The sequence below is a fragment of the Lissotriton vulgaris genome, chromosome 4_1 (assembly GCF_964263255.1).
Source record: "Lissotriton vulgaris chromosome 4_1, aLisVul1.2, whole genome shotgun sequence".
In the NCBI taxonomy this organism is placed as follows: domain Eukaryota; kingdom Metazoa; phylum Chordata; class Amphibia; order Caudata; family Salamandridae; genus Lissotriton; species Lissotriton vulgaris.
In genome coordinates this window covers 1546578588-1546597375 of record NC_141691.1, presented here as the reverse complement: position 1 = coordinate 1546597375, position 18788 = coordinate 1546578588, and the positions used below count along the sequence as shown (strand labels likewise).

Below are 18788 nucleotides of genomic sequence, written 5' to 3'. Positions count from 1 at the left end.
CAGTTTGGCAAGCCCTATTCAGGTCATGGCTCACACCTTAGCCTGCCTTGCACTCTGCACATGCAAGGGTGAGATAGGGAGTATTTGAAAGGTAGTTGCCTTGAATGAAGAAGACTAAATTTCTCACCCCATATTGTGATTCTGTGTTCACCCCTTGGTGCTGGTGATTTGAATTGTAAAAATGTTTGAGCTCATTCCAATTGAACTCCATTCCATAGTAGTTTTTAACATTATCCACTAGACCATTTTAGACTAAATATCATCTGACGAAATATCATCTCTTAGATATTGTTTACAAAAGTATTGCATCATTGATGTTAATAATAAAGAATCTACAGGCAATGGGATGATAGTCCTGTAAATGATATTTAGGACACAATATAAATGTCATATCAGCATTTCATCTCTTCTACCCCATTGATTATATACATTATGACTGCCTGTCTGGCCACTGATTCCCAATTGTGCACATACCCTTGCTTAACATAGATGGTGAGAGTGAGAAATTGAGTTGTTTTTTATGTGGAAGTTAACTCTCCTCAACAACAGCCACCGTCCCTGTCAGGGTGAACCACGAAAGTCACAAAATTAACCTGCTGCTTAATCATCTGGTAGCCTGGCACAAAAGCAGGCATGCTTAATTTAGAAGCAATGTGTGAACTGTAAAGCACCACAAAACAGTAATAAATTGCAAACACAACACAAGAAAAATCCCACACCAATTTAGAAAATGGAGTACATTTTAATTAACCATTTGACACCATAACAACAAAAACCCAAACAGTAGAACTAGAGTTATGAATTTTTAAAGTTTAAGGTAAATACTAGTGCTTAAAAGATCAACGCGTCAATAGCAGACATCTAGTTGCGAAAGACCTGGCCCAAGGAAAAAAATAGTGCCCAAGGAAGAAAATAGTGCTGACCTCAATAGAGCTTGAGTTCGATTGGTCTGGCCAGAGTTTATCTTTGGACTTAGAATCCAATTTTATTTTATTGATTTAGATCACTTGGAGATCAACAATTAAGCTAAATACATGATTCCATCTCTTTTTATAAAATTCTTCTACAGCATTATTATAAATTTCTCTTTTAAAACATGAGTAATACAGATTTCATGAATTAGTACAATTTATAACAAATGGATTCATTCGGTGTGGATTTCAAAAAGCGATCAGGTCTGTAAAGGAGGAAGTAATATCTAAAAACAATGGGTTTAAAAAAACCGATTTCTAGCCTATACTACCTCCTTATTGGAGCATAAATATAACACATGTATTAAATCCTGGGTTCCGTTACTGCATTTGTCACATACACCTCTATCTTCATCGAGGTCACTTCATTTTCTTGTAATAGCCTTTAAAGGGAGTGTACCTAGTTGAAGCATGATGATACATCTTTGGATCCTATGCTCCAAAGTAAATCTCACACACTGTTGGGGGGTAATAGTAATGGTGAGAGATTCATAATGGGATAATTGAAGGCAGTACACCTTATCAAGCTCATAGCTTATTTGGGATGTAGCCTGAGAAGATTTTGAAGAAAATTGGTTGGAAAAGGTTACCTTTCAGCTGGGCAAGGCTGAAGGCAGTATCTGAGGAGGAAGCATTACTATCAGGAAGCACTACTCGGGATGTAGTCACAGTGAAGATTTCTACAATCAGACATAGTAAGTTTTAAGGAAATTGAAAATCTTCAGCTGGACATACCTGGAGGCTGTAGCCGATGAGAGTTCCAGAAGGGTAGATACTCATTTGCTGAAAGATGATTGAACAGGATTTTCTGTTATGGAGAAGTACGTAGTGGGAGCTGTCACAAAGTCAGATCAACCAGCATATCACCTGGGGCAGATAGACAATCAGGTTTGTCCCATTCTTCTCTCGGTTGTCAGAGCAAATTCTAGCCAAAAATTGCTCAGTCTGAGTCCAGGTGCGGGTTCAAGATGGTTGGAGACTTTTATATCCCTGTGGCTGTGATCAGGAGGCCAGTCAACTTGCCTAGGTAGTCACTCTGGTATTCCTGGGTTAAAGTGACGAAGCAGGGCTCAAGCAGCGTGGTAGGCCTTTGATGGTTCAAGTCAGGATCCAGGAAGCAAAGCAGTCTTTTCAGGTGCAGCAAAGGGGTCTTGTGTAGTGCACAGCATGCCATAACTGCGGCAGTCCACCGAGAGTCCTTCTGTGGGTACAGGAAGTGAACTGAATAGTGGGTCTTCTGGGTCCCATATATTTGTTCTTCAAAGTAGAAAATTCCTTTTGAGGTGCTTGAAGTTTTCTGACTCCCCTATCCTGGCTGTTTCTAGCTTTGCCCCATCCTTGATGGCCCATCCAGGCACAATTAATCCCTGTATTGTGTGGCTGTCTGGGAGGAATAAGCAAAGTCCAACTACCAATTACACCCAGAAAAATGACTAAAAGTGGCATTTTCAAAATAGTAACTTAAAATCTGACTTTACCATTAAAGAGGATATTTAATTACAATTTCTCAAACACCAAACATGAAATGCTCTTATGTTCCCAATCAAATGTAAGCACTTATTAAATGTATTAAGGCAACCACATGTTATCCTGTGTGAGAGGTAGGCCTCTCTTTAGTGAAAAATGGATTTAAGAGTTTTTAACTGCCATGTAAAACTTAAAGGTACATGGCCAACCTTTTAATTACAATGCATCGTGTGCTCTGAGCAGATAGAGCGTAACTTAGGGGTGACTTATAGACAATGAAAGGTGAATTTAAGGATTGGCAAGGTGGTTATACGGATAAGCAATATGGCAGTTTAACACTGCATTGCAGCTGCAATGGTAGACTTGGGACATGTTTTAAGGGGCTGCTTAAGTGGGGGGCGCAATATGTGCTTCGGGCCCTCTAGGAGGTTATAATTTATAGGCTCTGGATTTAAGAGATACCACACTACAAGTGCCATATAAGTAATTTAAATATGCCTATCAGGTGTAAGCCAATCGTACCATGTTTAGAGGAGAGAGCACAAGCACTTTAGCAGTGGCTAGCAGTGGTAAAGTGCACAGAGTCCTTTTGCCAACAAAAACAAATTCAGGAAAAATAGGAGGGGTGAAAGCAAAGAGTTTAAAGAAAGACCACCCTCAGGCTGACTGGTCTAACAATTAGTAACCATGTGTGATGTGAGTGGTATTCAGCAAACCACATCCTCTAGCCAACAGCTCGTTGTTTTCTGGGACTGTATATTCACATTTGTTGTTATATGTATGAGATCAGATTAACCGGATGTGTCTGAAGTGTTGCAGACTGCAAAGGGTGCTTAATATCTATGTTTTTGGCTTAAAACTATAAATTACATGAAAAGTGGCTGCCTTATCTTTGTTTGGTAGCATCGCTCCCAGATACATATTTGCTACAGATGGGCACAGGGTTAGTCCTTTCTGGTTGTGATTTAAGTTAATTAAGGAGTGAGTCCCAGACCTCAAAATCCAGCTGAATTACCCTGTAACCAACAGAGTAATCAAGCCCTCATGTAGGGACCTAAGGGCCTGATTATGTGTCTGGTGGTTTTCCTACCTTCAGACTCGCAGTGGCGGTCCACCGTATTATGACCTCTAAAGTCATTGCGGCGGTGGACTGCTGGCTGTGCCAGGGAACAGTTGGTCCCTGGTGGTGGCGCAGGAGCCCACAATGCAATATTGTGAGCAGGGACTAGCGAGGTCCCATTCCACAAATTACGACTCCCTGGACCACCAGGCTTTTCATGGCAGAGCCCCACCATGACAAGGCTGGGGGTTCAGGAACAAAGGGGGCCCTTCAGGGCTCCCAAGGCCAGCCCACCATAGGGATACAGGGAGGCTCAATATGAAACTTTTTGCTGTTTCCATTCTGGTGCCTGTTTTCCAGGCACCGTCATGGGAATAGCAAAGAACCGCGACTGTATTACAAATTGTGCATTTCCAACTCGTTATATGGATGGTGGTCCTTGGGTGTTTTTGCACAGGTTTGGCTCCGCGGAGATGTTGTTGCGCCAGCTCCACTGCGCCAAACTTGTAATCAGGCCCTAAGTGATTTCGCTTGTAAGAGTGCTTTTGTATTTTGAGTCTCTTTAGCATCATTCTTTAAAAATATTTCACCAGGTAGCTGCACATGTTCTGTACGTATGGAATTTGAATTGTGCCCAAAACCATTTATATTGTGTGTAATTGAATCATTAAGGTTCAACAAGATTTATACCTATAAAACCCTCATAGCGTTCTAGCCACTGCTGCTCAATAAATTTATACTGTGCTAGACCCTCATGCTAGAAATGAGAATGAATATTTCGCTCCTTCTAAATGAGCACCCAAAGCAAGTTAACTTACATGCACAAACTGTGCACAATAATGCTGTAAATAAAGTCCACACGTCTTGGAAATGCAAAGAAAACAAGTATTGACAAAGTCGACAGATCTGGACGTGGTCAGCTGGTGCATTGCTTAAATTAACAGTGTTTTTTTTAACAAAAGTATTTTAGAAGGCCCCTAATGTCATTATTATTATTTGTGAAGGATACAAGAATAGATTACCACCTAACCAAGAAGTCAAATTGCAGGCGGCTACAATGTTACAATGTCACTCAAACACTTTAATTCTAATTCGTGTATGACATACATGGAAAAATAATAGATGGTATTTAAAGTTAATATCAAAAAATAAACAAATGAAAACATACCTTGAACCAAATTTGTTACTTACGATAAAGGAATTATTTTAGGTAGTTGCGAACAGTGCAGAAGATTTTGTGCAGTCACTCAAATTGAAAGGAGCCACTGGGTAAGATGAGCTGCCTCTTTGCCCCATAAAGTATGCTGTGCATGAAGTATGCAATCCCTTTCAATGGTTTGCAGACACATTTTCCTAACTTCATGCAGGTGACATCCTGCTGGTTCCCTGCCACCATGTCCCAGGACAGAGGTAAGTTAGCAGGACACCGGGGGTCGTATTACTCAAGTGCCCGCCTTGCATGCCGCTGGAGCACTTTGGTATTCCAGAAGGGCCTCAAATGCTTGGGCGACCCTTTCTGTACTACAGATAGTGCTGGCGCACACATAGCATCAGCGCTATCATTAAAGGGCGTGTGGCCCCATGCAAATGAGAGACTCTCTTTGCCTTTTGGTCCAGCGCCTTATCACCGACCACCGGATTCATTCCAGAGCCAGCACGTCAATCGATCAAGGACCCGTGCCCCACACCCGGCTGATCGCAGACGGCCCGGATGCAATTTATTCCCTACCCCCAGGCAGATGCGGCACTACCCGCCGTTCCTGAACTAATCCCGGATTCCACCGCGTTCCCGCTGATCCAACAGCACTACCTAAACAAGACAACCTAGTCCTGATGGCGATCCCGATTCAAGTGGATCGAAACGCCGTCGACTCAACAGCGCATTACTAGGCATACCTCTCAATGTGGCTTAATACAAATTATAAAATCATTGTATCTAGTGATGTCACTTTGACACAATACTTGAGCCACACACTGTACATTGTCCACTGTGCGCCGTCCACGCTGTTCACCCTATCACTTGCGTCGCCACGTTCTCCACAAACATGTTCTTGAGCACCAAGTGCAATATGGTTGTCACAGAATTTGTTCTATGCAGTGCTGCTTTAACTGTATATGCCCGACCATGAATTTTAATTTCTAAATATAAGATGATCTACAATCTTCTAACAATTAATTAGTGATCTCCTTATTTCTGTCATTGTAATGCTTGCTGCATACATGCCTATTTGTCTTATACTGTTACCTGTTGGGATATTGTTTTTGTAGTTCCTAGCCCAGTCCCAACATGGTTTATGGGTCACACTCCTGTAACCTTTTACTGTATTATTGACATGGGCGCCGAGGCAAACATGCCTTTTAGAAGGAGCATTAAAAGTGAGCCACAAAAAGGTGCACACTTTCAGTGTGCCTTCTAAATGTAGCCCTCTAATGGGATGAAAAGGATTCCTATGGACCCCCAGACATCCCCTTGTGGGCGGGTGCAGTCACTCACAGCACCCATCTGCAAGGGGATCTCTAATCACTTTTAAAAGTGCAGTTGGGTTGCCGCCTGCAAAGACGAACAATTTATTTGAATGTGCTGCCCTCGGAGCAGCTTGAGTTCCCAGCAGCCTAGAGGGCAGCGCATTCTTCCTGATAGGCCGTGCTTTCCATGTTTGCACTCTGCGCGCCTGCTTTAAAGTGCACCATGGTGCAAACATGAAAAGTGCACCCTAGCTGTAATATGAGCCAAGGTGTGTGGCTGTCATTAGTCTGACAGCGGTCCGTGCAGGTAAGAGCGCTGGGGCCACGTGTGGGGGGATTTTGGGGGGATTTCAAGGGAAGATGCCGAGGGAAAATTAAATATCCCTCGAAATCCCCCCCACCACTTAACCCCACCGCTGTTACCGGCATGGACTGTGGCTGCATTAGTGTATAATGTGCAGCAGCACCAAGGTTCAGGGAAGAAAGGAAGCCACTACACGCACATTATGGCTTTGTTTTATTGCCCACTAGGGGTTAGAAGGGCCCATTGCACACCTGCTATGGCACTGCAGGACACCTGCAGGAAAGCACGGCTCAAAATCTGGTTAGTGCATAAGGAGGTACATGTCCGCTTCTTTTTCACAAGGGAAAATTGCAGCCAGTATATCTAAAAGCACAATGAAGTGGACTGAAGAGACTGAACTTTATCATATTTCTCAAAAACGGAATGAGTATGTATATATGATGTTTACCTGAAACTCCGGTTCGCCTTAATGAATGCACTGAGCTACAAAAGTGCATAGACAGAAGGAAACACTACAGAACAGTCCTCCAGTTGTGATGCCATTTGTTATTTTAGGCTGAGATAAAATGGCGCAGGTCCTCGAAACGCTCACCCTTCACAGCAATTAGTGAAAGCACAGAATATAATGAAAATACACTCGTTTGCTCTGATAAACTAATATTTTTTCTGATGTTTCACTTTTTAGTTTTGAAAAAGACATTTTTCTCACGTAACAGCTTATACAAAGAAGTGCTAAAAACCAATGAAGCGCTGGTACATTCAATTCTCCCAAAGTGCATTTTAATTGCTTGCTGTAATATGTATGTTTTTTGCTAAATCGTGCTTTCAATGAAAAATCAAATCGAGGGGGAAGGGTGGCTTTGCCTACTGTGAAACTGCTCTGTAACATTCTTTTTCTCTATCTGCTCTCTTCCCCGGCTGAGCATAACTCAGATAATGAAACCCTTGTGAAGGAATGTTTGTAACATAATTGTTCCTTTCTCTTTTCAGAGTGAAGGAAGACAAAAGTCCCACAGTGCTGCTGGAAGAGAGATGAAAACGCTTGAGTCTGCTGTCTGAGCCAGAGCACAGAGCTGGCATTGTCCTCCTCAATCCTTCTCAGCCAGGATTGACAGCCCTGACAGTTGCCCTCTCCGCGGGGTCCAGAGAAATTCTGGGAACAACTTGCCTGTAAAAGAAGGAAGCATGTACAAACTTCCAATCACTGTTATTTTACATTTGTATGCGTGTGGTGTGGCGGCTGTACCAGGTACAGTTGTTTGAAACAGCACATCACATTGTTTTCTCGGAACTGTGAAACTATGTATGTGTATTTATATATTTGTCGGTGTTTTCTGCTAATAAATGTTTTAGTGTATTTTTTGTGTGCGGTAAACACAAGTATTTTTTAAACCAAGATCTGTTTTATGTGTACACCAACACAAGCAGGTTGTTCTTGCTCTAAGGGAGGTGGGTTTCAGTTCAGAGGATAGCCACAGAGACTGAAGACCCACTGCTAATAAATACATATGTACACATCGAGAGCAATGCATAATAGTGCAGCCAATCTCCGATTACAGTTACAGTAGCTATAAATGTGCTAACCTTGCTGATAGATGTACACGGGAAAGTGTACTTCAGGTTAATAATGAATATTTGATTGAAAATTATACCTAATCTTTTAATAAATTATTCTTATGGCAAAAGACATTTGGTGGTGAAAAGTTCAAGAGATTCAAGGTCATATTTGGTGCACACATTTTTTGTTCACGCCAATGGAACGGGTGTCAGAGGTATATTTTTTACCTAGAGATGGCTTGCTTTGATTCTTCAAGTGGTTCAAAGGACTCCTAATTTTGAAAAAAATCCATACATATTACAAGCCTCCTGTTGTCAGAATATTTTTCTTTTTAGACAATACAAGCCTAGAGGTACGTCAATTTTAAGCAGATAATAAAAGAAAATCACACATGTGTAACGCCACAAAAGGGTACTTTAGAGTACATTAATTTCTTTTTTGAAGGATCAACAGAAAAGGAAAAGCAATGAAGCGGGGCAAAGCCAATAAGACTTTGCTGAGAACGTGTTGCCTTTGTCGAATTTTATTTGTATTTTTGTTTTTGTATGTGCACACAGGCGCAGTGGCAATCTTTCAATGGGTTTCATCATGTTAAAAACAAATCCGTGGAAAGGAATAGAAGGAAAAGAAGCCAGTGGCTCAGTAAAGCATACTTGCAGATCATTAAAAAAAAAAAATCAAAAAAGAAATAACACTAGGTGCCGTACTACAGGAAGTGCCCCGGGGGCACAATGGCCATGAGATCCTGCTTTGTGTGCGGCATGGACACTTTGGTGTTACAGAAGGGGCTGCAGACCCTTCTGTAATACAGATAGGACTGGAGCAGATGTAGTGCCAGCGTTATCTCAAGGGGTTGTTCCCTCATTTGCATGGGGGCATAGACCAATGCCAATGAGGGAAACACTTTGCATCTGCGTCTGTGCAGTATTACGGACGTTGGCTCAAAGGGAAAGAAACTGTCAGGGGGCGCACTGAAACTACACCACAAAAAAGTGGTGCACTGCCACTGCACACCACAAGGGCACCCCTTTGGAGCAGGGAGATGGAGTCCCAAGTACCCCAAGACATCCCCTTGCAGGCCGGTGCAGTCACTCACTTCGCCCGCCTGCTAGGAGTTCTCTCTCCCCTCTTAAAAGTGCAAGTGGGTTGCCACCTGCCCAGTGAAACACCGACCGGCTGTGAAGCAGCCGCTCAGTATTTCGCTTGAATGTGCTGCCCCCAGAGCAGCACGAGTTCGGGGCTGCCCTGGGGGCAGGGCATTCCCTATAGTATGACACACTTTTGCTGTTTACGAATGCTGCACTTATTTAAAGGTGTGCAGTGGCCCAAACAGGGAAAGTGTGCCATATATAATAAGCACCATAATGGTACAGGGTTGGACAAATAATGTGGAGAGCGGTTCAGAGAGGGTGGAGGTTTTGAAAAAAGGAAGAACCTGGTAGCAGTGTGCAGCTGATTGGCCCTCACATAAAGACATTGAAAAAATAATGAAAATAAATAAAGAAAGCTTGAAGCAGAAGGTAGGGGTATGCAGAGTTTGGTAGGTAATGCAGGAGGGTTTTGAAAATGTAGACAACTAGGGGTCTATCTGTGACGTGTGGTGCAAGAGCAAAGCAAACCTACATTAGATTTTTGAAACCAAACAAAAGCCACTTTGCATGGCTCTGAGTGGCTTCAAAAATTTGGAGTAACGCAATGCAGCACAAATAGCAGTGTTGCATTACTCTGCCCTGGGTAGGCATTCTATTGGTGTTGCTAGGGTGTTCCAATGCAACTCCCATGGATTTTGACTCAGCCCCAATTTTACAAGAACTTGTAAACCTGGGGATGTGTCAAAATCTTACACCTTCCCAGGGGAGGCATAACATTACTTTCTCTTTCATGTTTGCTTCATTTTGCAGCACACATAGAAAGAGGATCATTCCTCCAAGGACACCTTCCTTCACAAAATCAATCCTCCATGCAACAAAGGCAATCTTGCACCATTATGCAAGGGTGCCCGATTTAGAGCTAAGCAGTCCATTGTGCACCAGCACATGGGAAAGAACAGGAATGCGCCGTATTCTAGAAAATACGGTGCAGTCCTGCCCTTTCCCTGTCATGCAGTGCAGCGCAGCCAGGTTACTTGCTGTGTTGCACTGCATCACAAACTCCTACATGAGACCTAAGCCTTCAACAACAGACATCTGAGGATTTCTCAAATAACAGCTAATGAGCTGGACCACTCACATGTCAGAACAGAGATATACAACCCCACAAAAATAGAACCTGGTTTGCCCAGTTTGTCTTCTAGGTATGGCGAGGGGTCACAAGAGCAATTCAACTTCTCTAAAGTGACCCCATGCCTAGCTCCTACCTCTATCCTTTTCTTAAAATCCGGAAGACCAGTTGTGGGATGTTGCTGCTGCCATGGTCCATAGATGAGGGCTTTTAAAGCTTTACCATCTGCCATCAAACTCAAAAAGACAAATTTGACTTGTAACATTTCACATTCTAAGAGCATGTGATTATGGATTGAATGAGAATCATTATTCAAATAATTATGATTGCAGGTATGGTAATTAAAGATTAATTGTCTTTATCTCCTGGCATCAGTACCTACAAGATAATGATTACTTGACTCATCTGAATCACTAATCCTAATGGGTGTTTCAAGTTCATGTGTCAAACTTTTTTGTTTTGAGTTCTTAGTCTCTGTTCTAAAGCATACATTTTTAAAATGCCAAGTCTGTAATGGTTATCCTAATCCCTGCAATTCAAAATGTCAATAGGACATGAGGGCTGGGTACTGGGGAATTTTTTGATATTGGCAGCATGTTATGCAGGTATGTAATATTGCAGGGGACTCTGATCAAAAGTGTTTCCATTAACAGTTTGAGATATTTTGTAAAGATTCATTCCGTCCAGGAACTACTATAAAGAAATTAGTAATCTCAAATTTCTCCCTGCCTATTGAAACTATAAAGAGCCTTGGTGTTGCATTCAGTTCGGATCTCACCATCTGATTGTTTTGAGTAAAAGTATTTAAGCACCTAGGGGCTGATTCTGATGTTATTCGGAAAGCATTCCTACCAAATCGGTTCCGGAATACTTTCTGTGTGACTCAGATCAGGGCAGTCCAACTGAATAATTTGGATGTATCCGGATGCTTCTGGATATGATTTGGCCGGACTTCCATTGAATTCAAATAGAGCCTGTGTTCCGTACGAGAACACAGGTTCCCATTGAAGAAAGGGGTGGCTGGGGAAAACCTTGCACCCTGTGGCGGGCACCCATGATGCCTGCCACACTGTGCATGGTTGGAAAGAGGGGTCCCTTGGGTACCACTGTGAGCCCCATTCGGAAGGCCATGAATGAAGGGGGGGCTGCTATGGGCCCCCAAACACAGATTCCGGCAGTGGATTAGTTCAGGAGAAGCCAAATAGGAATGGCTGTCTGAAATGGTCATCGCACTCGCTTGCTTGGAAACGAAGTCCATAGAGCTTTACAATTCAGCTCAGAAAGACGTGACCTGTTCAAATGTCTTTCAGAACTGATTCAGACAGCCCTAATGGTTCCCAGGCATTGGAATCGCTCATTGGGAAGTGTGTACGATTCGGTCAGAAACAAGGGTTCTGGATCGGATTAGGCAAACCCGAATCCGATCCGGAGCACTTCCAAACTACATCGGAATCAACCATTAAATATCTTCTATTTTCAATTGCAAGGAACATAATCATTGAGTTGTGTCAGATTTAGGCAGTGGGCACTGGTCGTTGGCTAGTTCTAACAAATATATCTAAAATGTTATTATATGTGTTTCTTTCTAACGGTAGAAGGAATCTAAGGGAATTTTGAACTATAGTTTAGAACCTTCTATAATCTACTTTTTTCTGTTTATATGAGAAATCAATGCAGCCTTTCCCTAAAAGAAAATGCTGAGAAAGTGATACTCAATATATTTGTGAAGGTCGAATTAGACACTAGTAAACACAAAGGGCCCGATTACGATGTCGGCCGGACCACCACCTACATAGGATACAGGATTATGATACCGGTGTTTGGACTGATTTGGGGGGTGAGTGGAAAGACCACCGCAACCAACATGCTCAAAGATTCTGTTGTGGCAGCGGTCAGAGCCTCAATCCCTACAGTGTAGGCTGTGCTATGGAGGCACCGCTATAGGGATTAGGATGCCAGTTTGCGAAAGCTGTTTCCTGGTGGTCCATTCAACATGGAAAGGCTGCTGGAAACTGACTTTTTAAGGCCCCTGGCATTGTCGTCGCCCCCCACAGGCCTCCCAGATGTGACCTGGAGCGCACATGTGGTGCCCCCCCAAACATCCATGCACCACACCTGGCACATGATGCATAGATATTCAAAAACATCCCTCTTTCTATTATGACTTGTGCAGTAGCCTTTTCCCAGGCCACAGTACCAGCCACAATAGATAAAGGGATGCACCCTAATCTGAAGGGTGGGGCCACTGACTACTTGTTGGGATGTCCCATTCCCATTGTGATGGCAGTGGGACGCTCGCCCGACTGCCATCGTAATAAACCCTGGAGTGTCCTATGGATGATGATGATTGCCTTGGTAGCTGCTCATTTCTTTACATGCCACAATATTATATCTTAAAATGTATTTTATTCTGGGGATGTTAAGGTATTTAAATATTGACTACAATCATTTCCTGGCTTAGTTAAGCCCCAAAATAACATGATGATTTCTAAAGGTTTTAGTTCAAAAGCTGCTAGTTCAGAGTTTTTTGGCCTAGCATGATAAGAAGACTGTTTCTTCTTTCAGTTGAAGAATTTCAGTTGACAAGTCAAAAAGAGAGATGTCTTATCGCATACTAGATGTAGAAGACATAACAGGCTCAAATCCATTGCAGGGGTCATTCAAGAAAGACAACTCAAACTGTCCTAACCATAATTTAACTACCTGATCTCGCCTTTTTGCTAGTCTGTAGACAACAGTTTCATTCAGTCATAACTTTCAAAAATATATTGTAGATGACTTTGTATAGGCTTTCTCAACCTTTTTTTAATTTAGTTTGCTCAATGCAGCTAATAAATGTTTCATGGGCATTGCTGCATGATGTGTGACACAAGAGAATTGCCAAAAATGTGATCCAATGTGGACCTTACACCTACTCTCATTTCTACTACCACATCGCATTACAGTAATTTAAAAATAAGGCCTCCTGCAAACTGGTGTAATCACAGGTGAGGGATTGGATTTTGGGGCTGGGATCAATTACGTAATATCTGTGAAAACAATATTGAATTACAAAAATATCAGAAAATAATCATCTTTACAAAAATATTGCCATCCTATACCTAATTAACAAACAAAAAATATCGCTGACCAAAATATGGCTGTGAAAAATATCTATTTCTACTAATAATGAAACCAAAAATATTGTAAACTAATATATTGATATCTATAGATAAATCTATAAATCTACAAAATGTCAACAATATTGATACACGCAATATGGAGTACACTAATACAGCAAATAATCAAATAAAATATTGGAAAATATCCAAATAATCTAGTTTAGATAAAAAAAACTAAACTACATCAATCAATAAATCATCTCATTAGATGAATGCATTGTTAAAGCCATACAATAAACTGTAAACCGATAAAAATAACTAATCTACTTTTCAAAACATTGAGTAATTAAAAAACAAAAATACTTTCAACTTAAACATACAATATAGAAAAAATAGAACATTTCTACACTTAACACACCAAAAAGACTGAGGGCCTGATTACAAGTTTGGCGGTCCTACAGTGGGGGTGGTCCTCCACCGTCTGCTGTAGAACTGTGAAACCCATGGTGTGACTGCCTGCAAGATCAGGAGTTGAATTCTGGTCTTGCGGGTAGTGTAATGGCGGTCAGACTGTGGCGGTCTGCAAGGGTCATAGAAGAGCCTATAATACAGACTGCTATAGTCAGACCACTGACTGTACCTTCCTGCATAGTTTCACATACAGGATCACCATCATGAAAAGGGCAATGAAAATGCAGCTTGCAATATGCTCGGTCATGCTGGCAGCAGCACTGCCAGCATGTTGCAGTTGATTGCAGACTGCCGACCCAGAAGGATCTCTTGGCAGTCTGATCACCACAGTTGGAATACTGCGGGCAGCACGCAGTGTGGTGGTCGAACTGCCACCACAGATTTAGAGGTCCCATGGGGCCACAAGCCCGTAAAAAGGTTCAAAAGCTGCTAGAGAAGAGCACTCTTACAGATTGCCAAGATAGATACCAAGATGAAAAACTGCCTTCACTTTTAAGTGAGACATAGCTGAAAGTAAGTTATTTAAAAGTGTTATATTCAATATTAGTACCCTAATATAGGTCCAGGGAACATCGTACACTTTCCCTACATCAGCTCCCGTCATTTCATATGAACGAGCTTTATCAGGACATAACTCCAAATAAGGAAAGACTGCCTTGTATGGACACCTATTTCATGACAAGGGTTGGTTCTGCCCGATCAATATTGCTTAGACGTCATCCATATGAATAATTAATGAGTACACTCTCCAGGAGGTACACTTCACCTCTCCCATCGACGCACAAGGTTTAATGCCCAAAACGTCATCCTCATACTGAACAAAGGGTAACACATGTACATACACTGTATATATACAGCACCTCTTGCTATCTGTAAGCAGGAGGGAACCAAGACTTGAAGGCCGACACACTGACCAGAGACACTGCGGCTCCGTCATGCCATCGCTCGAGCTAACAGTGGCCTAACCATCCCTTGCGGGGTGTCCAACTCCTGACCAGGACAGAGTCCCACACTCTTCAGGTATGGGGTTTGGACTAAATCCTTGGGGGATTCTTGGCTCTTAGATTCTAGACTATTAGGCTCTTAGACTCATTAGCACTCTCACACCTACTCACATGCTAGGTACACTTGGGTACATCTAGACAGGCATCTTAGGAGTACACACTTTATTTTATAAATCCATTGTATATACATGTATAGGTTCATGACTGTTGCAAAATGGTAGAACAATACGATTCCTTCTTATTCACTGTACTGCTGGTTCTATATCTCTGTTACTGTGTTACAGTTGTAATATCGCACTTATTCTACATGAGAAGAACTACTGTACAATAAATTCTTATTGTAAACATGTTTGACTGTATCTCTCTGAGGACAAAAACAAGCAAGTACGATTGACTGGGTGAAAAGTAATATATTTATCCTACGGGTCTGAGGTTATTGTGTTCTGAAGTTGCACAAACTAATCTCTCAGATAACATGAGATTTCAGTGGCACTGCGACTAGCTAATCCGAACCATAGGCTAAAATATGCCGCTGGGGTTACACAGAGTCAGTCTGCCACCGGACCACAGTATATGTTTCCGGAATCGTTGTGGGTCCTGCATGACAGGGTACGTTTTGGGACTACACTACAAGTGAAACATTAAAATAAAAATAAATAATCAAACTCTCTATATTTATTTATCTTCCACACTTTAGGTACTACATAAGCAATACAAAACCATCTACAACTTATAAACCCAGCAAGAAAATGCAACGATCAAACAAACACGAAAATAAGCAAAAACAAACCACTTTTAGATGTCAACTAAACCTTAAAAGTAATACATAAAGCTAAACACCCTGAACCGCTAAAAACTACCCACAAATAAACATTTAAAATATATACTTGATCCACATTAGAAGACTTTCAATGGAAAACTGGCAACAAAATGTAATTACAATCAACAACAGATATGTATTTGAAAAATGCACACCAATTGCCATAATATTTTATCAAGATTAGCAATGTAAAATTAAAATGAGTACTATTCTATTGTTGAATATTTTATAAAAATATTTCCAGACAGAATAACAGAAAGAGCGAGATATATCATTTCACAGAAAAGGAAACAATTAGTCTTGCACATGGGCTGCAAGTACAGCCGAGAAAACACAAGCGCAGAGAATGTTGAATTCAACAGTACAAAATACTACTCAAATTCATGTAATGGGGGGCTACTATGATAAATAATGGTGTTATTATCGTGAAAGAACACAACTTTCCCTCCCCAAATGTAATCAAAATCTAAGTAAGGCATGTACCTCAAGATTTGAAAATAGACAATCAATAATTCCCATGAGCCAACTACTACAATTTTTAAACGATATACTACCTAAGGTAACTGAACACATCGCATGACAGCTACTAGCTATACCCATTTTAAAATACTTACTTGCACAAATCGCACCAGCCACCTGTCACATTTCTGCTGCCCTAAAAAGATACAAAGACATCCAAATACCTGAGAACTTAACCCCCACATGCAATATTGAACCCTTCCTTATATATGATCATTTAAATAATGAAAAATGCATTATTATGTTTGCTACAGTAGATCATTTATTAAGACTAAGCCAATGTCAAACATGGATGATGGATGAAACATTCAAAATGTGCCCCAAAACATTCACTGAGATATTTACTATACAAGGTGAATATGAATACACCAATATACCCTGCACATATGTCTTGCCGCCTAATAAAAAAAGTAACACTTGCTACAATCTACTAAACAACATTGGAACTAAAAAAAGCGAGTACTTCCAACATAAAATAATAATCATCTTAGAGCATGCCATAATACAAACACTATTCAAACTGTACCCACACACATAGCCATTCAAGGAAGTTACTACCACTTTAATCAAAGCATTTGGAGACATCTCCATCAATCTGCCTAAGTGTAGAATATGCAAAAAACTTCCAGTTTGCCTTTGAAATAAAAAAAAACTTGTAGACCTAGTCTATATCCCTTTAACAGAGGTAGTTAAACCTTACAGGTTACTTATAAAAAGGACATTTTATCAACAAATAAACACGAACTAAGTCCTCTAGTGGACTTTGTTAAAGATACTTTGGTTGGCAGACTACATTGCTCCTGACACATATGCCAACCCATATTCCAAATACAATGGTGGAATGTCTATGACAGCACCACAGCTCAAGGAGCCAAAACAACAACACAGTAGAAGGGTGCCACAATACCTTCCAAGCCGCACGAGGGATAACCCAACCGACACTCTAGAAATTTGTGGAAGCCCATTTGCTGTTGATCGTTGGATACCTTTTCTACGTTTTTTTATCTTTTTGGGTTAGTGGGATGTTGGTAGAGTTAGTTAAAGTAAGATACAGTGTTAATTTTGATTGTGTGGGTTAGTTAGATGTAGTTTGTGTTATTTTGTTTAGTTGCAATGTGCATCGGACCTACTAAGAATTTAGTAGTTTTGTAGTGTTATAACTTATTTTAGATATTTTAATTTTATCATGTTTGTTCATTATGTTTGTAATGTTATGTTTATGGTGTATTTGAACATCACAGTTAGTATGAGTGGGTTTTCAGTTATTTAATACTAATATGGAAAATAGTTGGAGAAATAAACAATTAACAATAGTTTTTATGTTACAAAAATATGTATGTGTATGTACATTAAATAAAATATGAACATCTAAATAAAGGAACATTTTAAACTAAAAAAAGTGTCAGTTATGCTATAAAAATGCAATAATAATAGTGTTTGGGAAAAATGCAATAATTAAAGTTTTACATCTATTAGTAAAGTATAATATAACGGTATTTAACCTGTTATAGATGAAAATAGTTACATTTACTACTTCCACTGCTATGAAAACCATTTTAGGGGTTATGTTGTATACTGAAGGGATCACATTTACTATTGCCACTCCAATCAAAAGTATCTAGGCGAAAGTGTTACCCACGAAAGTAGCAATATTTACTATTTGCACACGAATGTATCCCATTGACGGGAAGGTTTTGGACACTAAAGAGGTGACGTATACTAGTCCCACTCCAACCATAGCCATGCAGGGGAAGGCGCTGCACACTAATTGGATGACATTTACAATTCTCACTCCAACCTAAACCATGCTGGGGAAGGTGTTTCAAACTAAAGGGTAAAATTATCTTTTTCAACTTCAAGTCAAGCAATTGCGAGAAAGGTTTTGGATGTTAAAAGGGCGACATTTACTATTCCCACTTAAATATAAGCCATTTAGGGGAACGTTTTGGACACTACAGAGTTAGATTTACTATTGCCATTCCAATGTGATCCGCTAGGGTAAAATGTTGGACACTAAAGCAATTACATTACTATTTCCATTTCAATGTAAAATACATTTTTGAAAGCTTTAAACACTATATTTAACAGATTATAGGGCCAATTACAATGCAGCCCAGAAAGGCTCCAGACTGCATCTCAGATTAATTTCCTATTGCTGCATTACAATGCTGGTGGTTGAAAACTAAACCGCCCAGTTGTTCTGACTGGCTTCCGACAGCCAGTCGGAGGCTGACCCGTAATCACAAAGGGTGGCCTGTCTGCCCTTGGGATTGTGATACTAGGTCTCCGGCAAGCTTTCGATGTCAGGCTTTCCAATATGAAGAGACTGTTGAAGAGCAGGTATGGGGGCCCCAAGCAGGGCCCCCTTGGCTCTGTGGTCTCTGGCATGGTACCCCCCTTTCATCCCTACAATGTGGGCAGGAACCATGAGGTGCCTGGCGCACGGTGCAGGGATGGACACAGACTCCCATTCCTCTATGGGAGCTTGTGTTACGGCCAGTTTACAGCGTAACATAAGCTCCCATAGAGGAATGGGAGTATGCAACCGAACATCATGATTAGGTGTCAGGACCACCGACCAGAGGTCGGTCGGTCCCTTTCCCGAGATGGTCTGCCTGACATTGAAATATTCCCCTATATCTTTAACACTCCCCAAAAATTAAATTATTATTTAATAAATAATATTAAATACAAATATTCAAAATCATAAATAATTACTATAGAACATAAACTTAGCAATGTGTTTTAAATTTTTTTAAATACATAATGATAAACTATATAATTACAATAGAAAGATAATTTTTTTTAATAATAAATACAATAAATA

General features: G+C 40.8%; 1 protein-coding gene across 1 annotated transcript in view; it reads left to right on the top strand.

The window, feature by feature from the left end:
- CA8 (carbonic anhydrase 8 (inactive)) overlaps window positions 1–17360 on the top strand; it is a 644063-nt gene extending 626703 nt beyond the window's left edge. The window contains exon 9 of the mRNA XM_086965784.1: window positions 7259–17360. The gene's annotated coding sequence lies outside the window, so the exon portion shown is untranslated. The remainder of the gene's footprint in view (window positions 1–7258) is intronic.
- The last annotated feature ends 1428 nt before the right edge of the window (window positions 17361–18788 follow it).